Raw genomic sequence first — 14,132 nt, forward strand, 5'->3', positions numbered from 1 at the left:
TTATTAAATCGTTTAATGCACCGAATGCTAGTTTGTTTGGTTTATCTATCAGATTCTCTTTAGCTTACATTGGATATCCATGGCAACATGAAACTACTGAATTATTAAATAGTTAAAGAGAGAGTGAGAAAGAGATCTACAAGCTTTTATAGATTCAAGTCAATCCGACCACACTGAGTGCACTGATCCAGGTGCAGTTGCTAGAACACACAAAGCTATTTGTTGTCCCTCAAGTGACCTGGCTTTGATTTGCTTGGAATCTTAATTTAGATATTTTGGAAGTTTTGTCTCTTTTCGCTCTTGTTTCTCACCTAGTTGATTCACTGACTGTATGACCATGAAAGGCAAAATTTTAAAAGATTAATTTGCAAGATTCAAAAGGAAAAACTGTAAGAACAAAATATGCCCTCCAACTTTCAAAAGGTTTTGTTTGAATTCATTCATGTCAAAGATTTGAAGGAGAGATTTAATAATATTATTCTATTATCTATTACTATATAAAATAGATATTTATCTTGATTTTGATGCATGCCATATATTTTTGTACATAATACATGCTCTTACACTAGGTAATATTAAGATAAATTGCTGAAACCTCCCCTAAAGTTTATGGTTGTTGTTACAACTTTTTCCGAAGTTTGATAATTCGAATTACCCCCCTAAATTTTCTGACTTAGCTGCAACTAGACTTAAAATACTCTAGAAAGAGACATGAAAATGTACAAAATACCCATACAATTACTTTTGACCAAAATATTTATTCTCCAAATTTATTGGATCTTGAATTAATATTAATTAAGTCATGCTTGTTCGGTTTTCGGTCACTGGATTTAATATGACTCGCAACAAATCAATTTATTGACATAGTGGAACTGAAATTTTTCTAAAATAGCTAGCTATGCTGAGTATAGGGATATTAGTTGTTGGCAACGTTCAAAGTATCCATGATCTTGGTATGTAAAAATTGCATTGCATATAACAAACAGTGTTACTTGATTTTTAATTGTTTTGCAATTCAGTATTTCAAAAATAAAGGTATCACAAGGGGTTTTAATATTGGGTTCGACTATGATATGAAAAACATATGATACCTTAAGAACATCTGACCAGTCAATTAGAATCATAAATATGATAGTCACACGTATTATTTATCAAAAATCATGGGTGGATTTTAATTGGTCAAAAACTCTTCCGTTACTATGTCTTTCCCACATCATAGATTTTCCCCTTAATATTTAAAATTATAGAATCCTCCTAAATCCTAGTATTTATTAAGGCTTAAAATAGAGGTGCAAATTGGGTTGGTCCGAGTTAACAGTTTTTACTTTTTTGGCTCGGGCTTCAGGTTATGTCTATAGAAATTTTGACAGAATTACAACCTTAACCCACAAAAGTTGCACCCTATTTTAAAGTATGAAAAATGTAAAATGTATTATAAAGGCAATTCTAAGAGATACATTAGAATACGTTTTAGATAAACATAAATATGAATGAAAAATTAAGATACCCATTAGCACACTATAAATTTAAATAAATTCCCAAAAAATATATTAAAAATAAAAATAAATATAAGCTACATTAATATATTTATGACCATGAAAACTGATATTCATCAATACTTTGAGCCATAATTGTGGGCTGCGTTGGACCAGATTCGAGAAATAGGTGGGTTGGCCCACCTATGGAAGTCTTTTCCCTAGAATTCATCCTGAGCCTTCAAGCTGTTTGGTCAATAAATGAATGCCTCTCAAAAATTTTCAGGACAACAGTTTCATTCATGAGACTGCCCATCTGGGAACCACCGATCTGTTTGGTTATTGTCATTGAATAAACATTAATCTGGCGACACTCGCCGACAAACTTGTTCACTCATTCCATTACAGTGATGTCAATACCCCTGACCCCTGAGGTGAGTCTCTTTCTCATTGATTTCCTTTGTTTTTTCTCCTAGCCAAAATTGCTAAGGCTGGCTCCTTCGTCCTTTCAGGCTTTTACCCCAAAGTAGAACCATAAGATACCAAAGCAACATTTTGGTTTAACACTGGGAAAAATGGTGAACCATTCAGAAGGTAAATATGAACAAAACTTTTCAGAAATAAAGAGGCGTGGTTTATCATTCACCCTCAATGTCCAATAATGCTAAACCATGATCTGTTATAATAAAGCTAGTTAGAATATGGGTGAAGTTCAGTGTATAATGGGGTTATATATCTCTGAGAAGTACTATAACTTAAGGGCAATCCATAGGGATGCTTTTCCTTGAATTATGACCCAATTAGTTTTGAAGATCATGGTTGAAGAATGAAGACTACTAAGGTTCAATGAGGGAAATATTAAAAATCAAGAATTGTCAGATGAGATGAAAGCATTCAACCATGATAGGAATTAAGTAAGGGCAATTATTGGAAGAGCACATCTACCCCCCCCCCCCCTTTGTGTGTAACTCTTCTTTTGCTATAAAAAAAAAAAAAAAAAGAATTTATTTCCATTACTAACCTGTCATAGGAGCTTGGTTCTGAAGAATGGGCCAGAAAACGAATAGAAATGCCTCTCTGAATAAACATTGTTTTGCCTTTCGGTGGATCAAATAATTAAATAATAAAATATTAAGGATATTGTAATCAATCCAACTTCAACTTAATCACTTCATCTGTACAATTATAATTGCTTCATTCTACTCTTTTTAGTGATTGATTTTGTTTTCAAAACAGAAAATAATTGCCACATCAGCAAGACATAAGTAATTGCTTTTTATTTATAAAACAAAATTATCATGAATTTCAAAACCGAACTGGAAAAACCAGGAATGGGTTATCTGACCGGTTCTGTTTTCTCCCAAAAACTGTTGATTTTGTCAGTGAACCGTTGAACCGGATAATTAACCGTTTAAACGGTTTAAAACATTTTTATTTTTTCTATTTTCTTTAATCTTTTTACCTTTTTGTTAGAATGAGCCGAGCATTCAGTTCGAACGATCGAATCATTTGACCCGGTAACCGGACCCTGACCGGTTCAATCACCGGGTCAGTTTTAAAAACCATGTAAATTATACACGTTGGCCAACACCCCTTTAGTGGCTAGACACCGGTGGATAATTGGTCAAATGTATTACAGAATAGAAGATTAGATGAGATGAGTTAATGAACCCTCTACTGACATCAAATGGGCAGAAATACAACTAATTAGATCGGAGATTATATAGACTATGACAATCCTGTGGCCTTGAAGGTTGTAGGCAATAGGAATCTTTCTACCAAGATAAAACTCGGGCTTTTGCAACTGAATGCAAGTCATACCCAATTGGAAAACTTAATATGTGGTCATATTTCGGACCAATTCAATTATTAAGTTAGCTTAGATTGTTTTAGATTTGGCTGGATTCTAAGTACAACCTCGGGTTGAGATGGTAAAACCGGGTTGGATTAGAAAGTGCAGAACAATGAGTTCCTGTTTTAAGTAAGGGACTTTAGATTGGGTTGAGATGGTGACATTGTGTATTATGTATTACCGGTAGGGCAGGCTATATTTTCCCCTCTTTTAATCTATTTCTCTTTTGATAATGGTTAATTAGTGATAGTTAAAAAAATCTATACAAGAACCCCACTTAACATTTTAAGTTTTTAGGTTGAATGGTTTGTTGAGATGATATTAGAGCCGGCTTAACCAAGTGATTAAATATTCAACCATTGTTGCTTTATTATAATTAATTAAGGCCCTATTGTTTCTAGGAAAATATACATGGGAAAGTTGGTCAATGAATAACTTTTTTTTATTGACCAACTTCCCCATGTTCTTTTTGCATTAAGCAATGGGTCTCATGGCTAAGCTACCCATACTTTCCTTACCCATGGTAAAGTTGTTTACCCACATGAGAGAAACTTTTACAAAACATGATGGACCATTTTATCCATTTTAATAATTACTTTTTGTAGATAAAAATGTCATTTTATTATTTACTTGCGAATCTAAAAATCAAAAACATGGGCAAGTATATTTACCTTAATAAATATTACAAGAAACATTTAGGTGTTACAAACAAATAAGGCCTAAATTTCAGCACAAAGTATGGATGGGCCTATGCTTATTCAGGCTTCAAGCTCAATGGACTTTCACAGGAAGGGGCATATTAGAGAATAAAAAATATTGAGGGACTCCTAGGTTGAAAGGTCCCTTGGAGTTAATTAATAAAATTTAAAGCGACTGCCCCTTCGTAGAAAAACCCATCGGGTTTGAGCTTGAATAAGCACAATACTTGTATAGAATTTAATTAATTATAATTGTACAATCATCCTCCTAAAATAAATTCAAAGATCTTAAAAAAGTGAAAATTATATTCTACGCCGCCTTATAAATATTATTTATTTTTCTATTTTATTTTACAACCCCATTTATCACCCACTATCTTCCTTGAATTGTAACCGATTCCCCCACATATCACTATTACAAACAGTGAAAATTTGGGAGGTGGGGGAATCAATAATTTTCTCTAAAAAGTGATATAAAACCAAATGATAGAGCTAGGAACATAGCTTAAGTCACACGTGATAACACAAATTGCTATGGGTTTGATTGGATCAACTAGTTTACCTCTAAAGATTGTTTTGGGTCTGCACGGATCGAACAGTTTACCTCTAAAATTAGAGAATGAGCCCCTATAGTAAGTATGGGGCTAGAGTAAGTATATATTTTTTATTTACATATTCTAATAAATTTTGTTTGACACTCATTTTCTATTGTAAACTTAGACTATTATTTTATTTGATATTTTATAATTTTATATATAGATTTATTAATTAATTTAAGAGATTAAATTAAGTTTTATTTCTCAGTGATATCCCACTTTATCGGTCCTATATCATTTGAAATGCATTTTTATTTTTTTTTCTTTTTAGTGAAGGTAACCATTTCTATCATTTCTTTTCTGAGAGTGGAATTAACTACCATGTATAAATACATGTCTAAAAAAGGAATCACCACTTTTGAGATACTTACATTGCTTATAACCAAATTGGAATCTCCCTCAAACATCTGGATCTACTCCACCCGCTATCAAACTCTAAAACTGTTGGTATGGAAATGGAGACCGGATCTCTTGCCCACATCTACCCATATATCAATGCAGTTATGAGAATATCTCATCTCCTATATAGTATCAGTCTCAATATTGGGATAATGTGTTGTGGGCAAGGTTCAAAGTATTGACAAATATCGATTAATATGTATTGTATTGGGAGCACCTCAATACATTTCTATTAAAAATGTATCGGAGTTTTAACGAATTCAAGAGTAGAGGAACCTTAAATCAGCCCCTGAACCAATTTAAAAAACAAAATAGAAAAAAAAAAAAAAAAAAAAACAATACCGATACTCTCCGACACACCTCTACCGATATTTAAAACCTTGCATATGGGTAGACGAGGGCAGACTAATCCGGAGTCATAGAAATGGCCAATGAGATTCACGCTGACTGCTTGTACGGAAGAGAACAGGTGGGCCAAGTGACGGGCCTTACATGTGCTTGAACAATGTCAACCCAATCATGATGGTAGTACATAACACGCATCCCCATATGCTGCACGTCCCACTGCTGTTCATTGACATTTTTAAGGAGCTAACCGTTTGTCTTACTTGTCACTAGTAGTCTCGTTAGATCAACGAGGGCGTGTTTGGATCGAGTGGGGAAGCAGAGAGAGAGAGAGAGAGGGGGGGGGGGGGTAACATGGGATGGAAAAGACATCCATCCGTGTTCATATGGATTAAATTAAGATTATGGGCCTTGTTTTGAGAAACTATAAAATTCAGTGGATGCCGACCAAAACTGAATACATGTTTCTGCTTTTGCTTCGGACGTATTTGATTAGAAAATTAAAAAGTTCTTAAGACCAATTTACAACGTTTGGTTCGTGGAAATAGGGTTCTGTAATCGGAATCATAATGGGTTAGTGTGATTCCAACTATTATGTTGGGTGAAATTGTAATTCATTTTTATTATTGCTGACATTCTCTCAATGAGGGAATGGTCCTTTTCTATATCTCTCTTGGAAATAAAATCTTATTCCTGCTTATTCTAATTTTCATTTCCATTCCTATCTGATTCAAACAGTTTATAGGAATAGATAATTCCAATTCCGACTGCAAATCAAACAGACCCTAACTATTTCTTTGATAGTTAATGGTTGTGAGTTCTGACTCTCTGAGGAGGGATCCAAGATGGAATTGAAGTTTACATGTGAAGAGTCTCAACATGTAAAGCATTGTTTCATCTAGAAACATACTAGTTAACTATTTATTTAGGCTGAGTTTGAAAGGAGTATAAATGCAAATATGTAGAGTGCGAAAACTTATATTTTGTATGTATTTACACTGTATATATTCACATTTGTACTTTTTCCAAACTAAGACTTAGGGTAATTCAATTTTTAAGAATGTATTGATGCGGTTGAGGCCCATTCTCAATGTAAGAATTGATGCAAGCCCAGACCATTTAAATTCTACAGAAGCCCATGGGATTTTCTTAGCAGTATTGTCTAAAAAAGAAGGAGAAGCAGAAAAAAAATAATTCAGCCGCCACAATTTTAGCCAAGAAAATGTGGTTGAGAATTATATTTTGGGCCCAATTAGGGTCGCAATCGCGCCAGGTCGAGTTGAGTATTATGTTACTTGAGTTTGACTCGATTCAAAAAACTTGGACCCTAAAACTCAACTCAAGCTTGCTTGAGTTTCAAGTTTCCTACATGATGATACTTGCAAATTCTTCACTTAAGCCAATTATAAATAAATTAACATTAAAATATTAAAAATAAAAATTTATTTGGAAGCTTGCTTATATATTAAAGAATATAAAAAATAATATTTAATTATATTATGAATAAATATATTAAAAAACATATTTTATTATAAAGCTCCATTAGGCTTGATCGAGCTGGAACTGAGTATTGTAAAACTTGAACCTAGTATTTCGAGAGCCGATTTCAAGTAACTCATGAATGGTTTGGCTCGCTTACACCCTTAGGTCCAAAAAGGATGACTTTTAAGCTAAAAAATTATTCTTTTTTAAGCTAAATTTCTTTTAATTCCAAGGCATAATGAATTTTGAGCCAGAAAACCGAATTGATCTGAATTAATTCCCTAATATGTGTAGATTGCATGTGCATTCTTCTTTCTGTGATGTAAATATTAATTTTATCCCTAAGAAGTACAATATCATAGTGCATATATATATATATATATATATATATATATATATATTATATATATATATATATCATATACATATACTAGACCTAGGTCTATCCCATAAATAATAGACATGGAGTTTATGGCCCAGGCCCAGCCTAATGGGTGAAAGTCCATGCCCAAGTAGTAAAAGAATTCTAGTCCAGTTTGGGCTTGAATTGGGGTTAGGGGTGTCAACTGACCGGGTTTGACTTGGATTCATCTAAATTAAAATCAATTTGAATGGATTAGACAGACCAATAAAATATATTGAATCGGAGCAGTCCAGATTTAATGGTCCAAAGTATTTATTGGATTGGATTGGACTCGATCCATTAATGAATTTATATTAGGCTGGGTCATATTGAACCGATATCTGATCCATTAACATAAAATAAGAATACAAGTTCAATGGACTAGGTTTGGATTGCACCAAACTAAATTGAAACCATTTTGGACAGTCCATTTATCAAATTGGATCAGTCAAGAATGGTCCAAAATATTTATTAAATTGGATTGGACCTGGTCCATCTATAATGGACACATACTGGACCAAATCATATTGGACCAATATCCAGTCCATTGGCAATTAGGGGGCATCCAATCCAAACTGCACCCTAGTTGTATACGAAAACGCCACTCAGAAACATCCTTAGGTTTCAAAATATACATTGACCATCCAGGGTGTTGATGTTCATTTCATTTCTTGTCAGTGTCCTCCCCTTAAACATAGCTTACAATTTGTAGTCCAAAGAAGAAAAATATGTAAAGATAGAGAAAATGGGATTAGGACTGTCAACAGTACCCAATTACCCTAGTCCAAGTTACAAGATACAATTTGTTAAAGCCAGATTTGGATGATTTTGCCCTTGTACCCGAATTGGGCAATGGACTGGTTACATGTATTAAGTATCAAAATTGGGCAAAATTGTTTTTTTTTTATTCAAATGGACAAAACAATCCTTTCATCCAAAAGGGTTACTTGTACCTAGTTCTAATTAATTGAGTTGGGCCGGTAATTTCGAATATGAATTTGGGCTATTAAGTACTTAAAAGAAAAGAACTGAGCTAGTCTCAATTCTAAGCATTATTAGATTGGGTTGGGCCAGTATTTAGACTTGGCAAACCGACCCAAAACCTAGCCTGTCTTTTTCTTTTTTTTTTTTTTTTTGACAAATATGGGTGGATCACGCAAAAAAAAAATTTAAAAAAAAAAGGGAAAAAATGAAGCTCTTCCATGAAAAAATAAATAAGAATATAAGACGACAAAGCTTCATAGTTGTTTTATACATCCAGGAATCATTTGATCAACCTTATAAAGACAAGTGCTGGGCCAATCCAGTCGGACTGGGAAATGGTCAGAAAGGTCCGAGAGAGCTCAGCTGTGGTCCTATCAATTATGGGTTTGGCAACACTTCTCAAAATGCTCAGTCATCGCAACCAACCGTGTAATGTGTATTGATTGACTAGCTGGTGATGATGTCCCTCAATCAACTAAAACGTTCAATAAACTGAAATTACAAAATTCGAACTAGGGATACACATGATGCAGAATTCTGAATTCCAGCAGCCCCCCAACCCACTTTTAGTCCTTCACCTGTCTTTTTTTTTTTTTTTGACAAATATGGGTGGATCACGCAAAAAAAAATAAAAAAAATAAGGGAAAAAATGAAGCTCTTCCATGAAAAAATAAATAAGAATATAAGACGACAAAGCTTCATAGTTGTTTTATACATCCAGGAATCATGGGTTGATCAAGTCTACCTTATATAGACAAGTGCTGGGCCAATCCAGTCGGACTGGGAAATGGTCAGAAAGGTCCGAGAGAGCTCATCTGTGGTCCTATCAATTATGGGTTTGGCAACACTTCTCAAAATGCTCAGTCATCGCAACCAACCGTGTAATGTGTATTGATTGACTAGCTGGTGATGATGTCCCTCAATCAACTAAAACGTTCAATAAACTGAAATTACAAAGATACACATGATACAGAATTCTGAATTCCAGCAGCCCCCCAACCCACTTTTAGTCCTTCACCTCCTAAAACCACATTTTGCCCGTGAATTTTGGCATTAACTCACACTCAGGATATAAAATTCTGACCTGGGTTGATTGGTCATTCTCCCTACAAAATTCTACCATCGTCTTGTGTAATTCCTCGTGTCATAAAAAAAAAAAAAAATCAGTAACATTTCTAAAACCTATGATGGTGGAGACTGGATCTGCTCCTCACACAGGGCGCCTTACATCAATTTTACAGGCATATCTCTCACCATGCATTAGGAAGATTTCCCTTATTTATATATTATTTTTTATAAGAAATATTCTCAATACATGGTGAGATGTACATGTAAGATTGGTGTGAGATACCCTGTGTGAGGAACAGATCCCGATTCAAGATGGTAAAACCAATCAGATGACTCAAAGCCAGGATCCAAGGTTTTGACTTGAGTATTCCTACTGACACAGTGGCGGAGTAGTCATAAGAGCCCGTTTAGGAAATAGGAATTAGGAGGGTTTCAGTGCATTGAATTAGGGGTGCAACTTGGGTTGGCCCGAGTAAGAAATTTATATTGTCTTGGGTTTTTAATTAACAAAAATCATATCGAATAAAATAAATTAATAATTAATATATAATTAATTAAATGAAATGACCTTATCAAATGTAAACACAAGGTTTCCAATGGACTTATAAATCAACAACTAACCATTAGCTTGTATGACTCATTCCCACTCCTTCTTAAAAGTCCTAGATTGGACGTGTTGCATTTTCACTTTCAATCATCACTCGTTTTATATGTAGCTTAATATCTCTAAGTAGATTTTTAACATAATCATAAATTTTATTAATTAAAATAAGTTCATTATTATAATACGTTCTACTTAGACCTTTGGGCTATGTTTGGTTTGAAGGAAAAGGTAGGGAAAGGAAGGAAAATATAGGGAAACCTATACAACGTAAGGCTCCATTTGGTTTGTGCGATGGGGATGAGAAAAATGGAATATTTTGAAAATATTCCTTTTTTTCTCATTTGTTTTGAGGGAAAGAGAGAGATATGATGAGAAAAATGTGGAATATCAGATCCCAAAATCGTGAATTTGGGGTTGCACCAAAACCGTGCGGCCCTGGTGGAAAGTTTTGGGAAAGCACTGTTACAATTGAAAGAACCACCATTATTGGTCTTCTTCTTCACCTGGCAAGGAACTAGTGCAAGGGGCAACGGCAATCTGTGGTGATCTCCCTCCATCTTCCTCTTCTCTCTTCTCCCTCACCTTCTTTTCGTCTTCACCAAATCTGCGGTGATCTACAAGGGGCACTCCTATTCTTCCCATCTTCACCAGATCTGCGGTGAACCAGGCAGCGGCAAAGAGAACCAGGCAATGGCAAAGAACCAGGCAGCGGCAAAGAACCAATACTCTTTTATGGCGGTGAACCAACAACGCTTCCCTATTCCCTGTTCTTCCTGTCTTCTTCCCTCACCTTCTTCTTCTTCTTCTTCTTCTTCTTCTTCTTCTTCCAGCAAATAACCAATAGTGTTTTTCCTTTATTTTCCATATATTAAACCAAACACTAGAAAATTAAATTTTTACACTTTCCCATCCATCCCATCTTTTCCCATCCCACCCAAATCTTCCCACAAGCCAAACGGAGCCTAAAGGTTTCCTTCCCTTTTCGTTCATTTCCCTACCTTTTCCTACAAACCAAACATAGCCTTGGTGAAACCTCCTTCCTTCTCTAGTCATTTCACTTTCAACCGCTACCTATTAGGATGACATATAAACTTGCCTCGAGGAAATCTTTTTTTTTCAAGTAAACTAAAAATTCATTAAAAATAAAAAGAAGGTACATAAGAAAGGAGATAAGACACCATCTAAGACAAGAAAGAAAACTCCTACTAAAATAATTGTTCGGGTAGTGTTTGAGCTATTTTAAGATGCCACGTGTCAATCTCTATAGTCGAACTCCTTGGACCATGTTAGCACCGTACAACATGGCCACATTGCAGATGGGTGGACCAAGGAAAAGAGTTTCACACGAACAAGGAAACATATTCTACCAATGAAATTAAAGGGGAGCCCTCTGAGCACATCGGTGAGTAACCTCATCCCGATAACCCCGCAGGCCTAATCTGACTACAAATGGGTGTTCGACTATATATAGGCATATCATTCTCAAGGTAAAGGACTTTTGACCCTCAACTCACTTTAGCATCCCTTGCATTCACCTCAATTTAAACAAACCTACTCTCTTCAGCTCGTCCCAATTTCCTATCTTTCTATTGACTTGAGAGTTAGAATGCCTATCTGGGGAACAACTCCTCAGGCTCTGACCCTCCTTGTACTTGTAGATAGCATCGATATACAACTTCATCCTTCTACCTCGACCTCGTCCAATTAGCAAGATTATCTACAGCATCCTCAATTTGGCACACCTTGGATTGGACAATATCAATAAAAATAGCCGAACTACATCCTTACTACAAGTATTTGAAAAGAAAAAAACGGCCTCAACTTGCAATGTCCTATCCTCCCTTACAATAAAAATAAAGTAATTACAAAACATATTAGTTTATGGCTCTAGCTGTTTTAAATGCTCATTCACTAAGAAACCAAAAACACCTAGATCTTCAATTGTAAACAAAACTAACTTCATTGTTTATGGACCAATTTCTAAGCGTATGCAAAAATTGGTATTATGATAGTTGTGAAATAATTAATTAAAGAAAATAAAAATAATAACACATCTAACATTCATAGTACATCTTTCAAACAAATAGTTAGTTGTAGACCCATCAAAGAAAGAAGTTATTCGGTTAAGTTACTTTTACAGGGTTGTTTGGCCATTCATATTGAAAAAATAAGTGATGAAAGCCGGTTTTCCAAACCACCACTTAAAATTAAAAATTGAGGCTCCTGTATTCCTTCTATGAAATTTAAATAAATTAATTGGTTTACACAATGAAACTTGCTTAATAACTGAAAAGATGGGAAATAGAGTCATCGATGTGTAGGGACTAATGCATGGAATAGTATATTTATTTCAAGAATTGTTCTGTCACTCATTAATAAAAAATGATTATTCATGTTAAAAAGATTGCAATTTTCTTTATGATTAGTTTTTATTATGAGCATTAATAAGAGCCAAGGTTAGATAATGTAGCATGTAGATGTTTATTTATCAAAACATATTTTTTTCATGGACAACTATATGTTGCTATATCCCTTGTGACTTTCTCTATTTGGACTGGAAATTTTAATACAAAATAAAGAAAATGAATCAAATGGTTCCACATAAAATGTTGTTTATAAGGAGGTATTTTAGGATATCTTATAAAAACATGCATTTTAATTATAATTGCTAACAAAGTCTATGGTCTTTTTAAGATATGCAATTTGTATATTTACTTTATTATTTCTTTTATTGATTATTAATTATGTCTTTTTTGAAAAATTGGAACGAGGTCTTCTACAATTTACCAATAAATTAAAGAAGTCATTGATTGGTGATTAAAAGGCTAAAGAGGGAATTTAATGAAAAAAATGTTGGTTTAAGGTAAGTTAGTTAAGTTTAGTTGCTTTAAAAAAAGGGAAAATTCCCGATTAATACCCTGTACTTTGGGCCTAATGCCATTTTGGTCTTTGAACTTTAAAATGCGATAATTTAGTACCTGAACTTTCAAAACATGACAATCCAATACCTACTGTTAACTATCTGTTAACCAACCGTTAAGTGACATTTGAAAAAGACTCAAATGCCCTTTTCCATTCAAGAAAGTTGGGGTCATGCTTGAGTTGGCATTTTGGTGACCCCAACTTTCTTGAATGGAAAAGGCAAGGATTTGGGACTGTTAATTTTTTGTCAATGTTTAGATGGTTGATAAAGAAATTTAGATGACACTTGAAGGGCATTTATGTCTTTTTCAAATGCTGCTTAATGACTGGTTAACAGCTAGTTAATAGCAACAGATACTGGATTGTCATGTTTTGAAAGTTCAGCTATTGGATTATCGCATTTTAAAGTTTGGGGACCAAAATGGCACTAGGCCCAAAGTACAAGGTATTAATCGGAAAATTTCCCTTAAAAAATTAGCTTACATCACGTTTAAGGAAATATAGTTTCTACATATCTCCATCCTATAATTGATGTCATTGCCAATACTCTACTCTTGAATCAGAATGGGAGAGCGTAATTATAAATAGGGCAAATTTCTTAAACTATCCCTACTACCTTACTATTTAACTATTGTCTTGCACCACCCCTATTGTTTATGACAATTGCCTAAACCATTCATATGTGACATTTTATGACTGTTATATTTTTCAAAATTCCCTAACTTACCCTTTTATGGTCGAAAATGCCCTTTTCGGTTTAGGCAAGATGATTTTGCCATAAGATGCCTTTTTATTGGTTGTTATCCAAAGAGAGGACCTACAAACTAGGAAAGCTGACAAAGTTGGAAGGGATCGTATCAAATTCATTATTACCCAAGTAAGCATACTCCAATTGAGACAATTCGCTAAATGTTGGTAGCTTCTCTTTAAAGTCGATCCTTAGAAGCCCCAAATTTAAAGAACATTTTAACTAGAAAGGCCCCTTCAACCCCAGCCTTGAACCTAAATCTACGAAACCTTGTATTATTGGATATTAAAATATTGTTATTTATTAGAGATTGACTATTAGTTTAGTTGAAATTAAGAGTGTTCACGGGTTGGTTTTGTTTAATTGTCGGGTTGGAAAGGTCACCCGCAATCAATCGACCATTAGTGAAACCAACTGACTCGGGTTATATCGGTTTGGTTGGTTGGTTCAAAAAATAAATTAAAAATTTTAAATTTACAAAATAAAATATTTTAGACTAAGAAATATAGGAATTTCTCACTTTTTTTATATTAAAAAATTTATATTTAATATATAT

The sequence above is a fragment of the Nelumbo lutea genome, chromosome 8 (genome assembly GCF_056320005.1).
Source record: "Nelumbo lutea isolate HS-2025 chromosome 8, American lotus-T2T, whole genome shotgun sequence".
Classification (NCBI taxonomy): Eukaryota; Viridiplantae; Streptophyta; class Magnoliopsida; order Proteales; family Nelumbonaceae; genus Nelumbo; species Nelumbo lutea.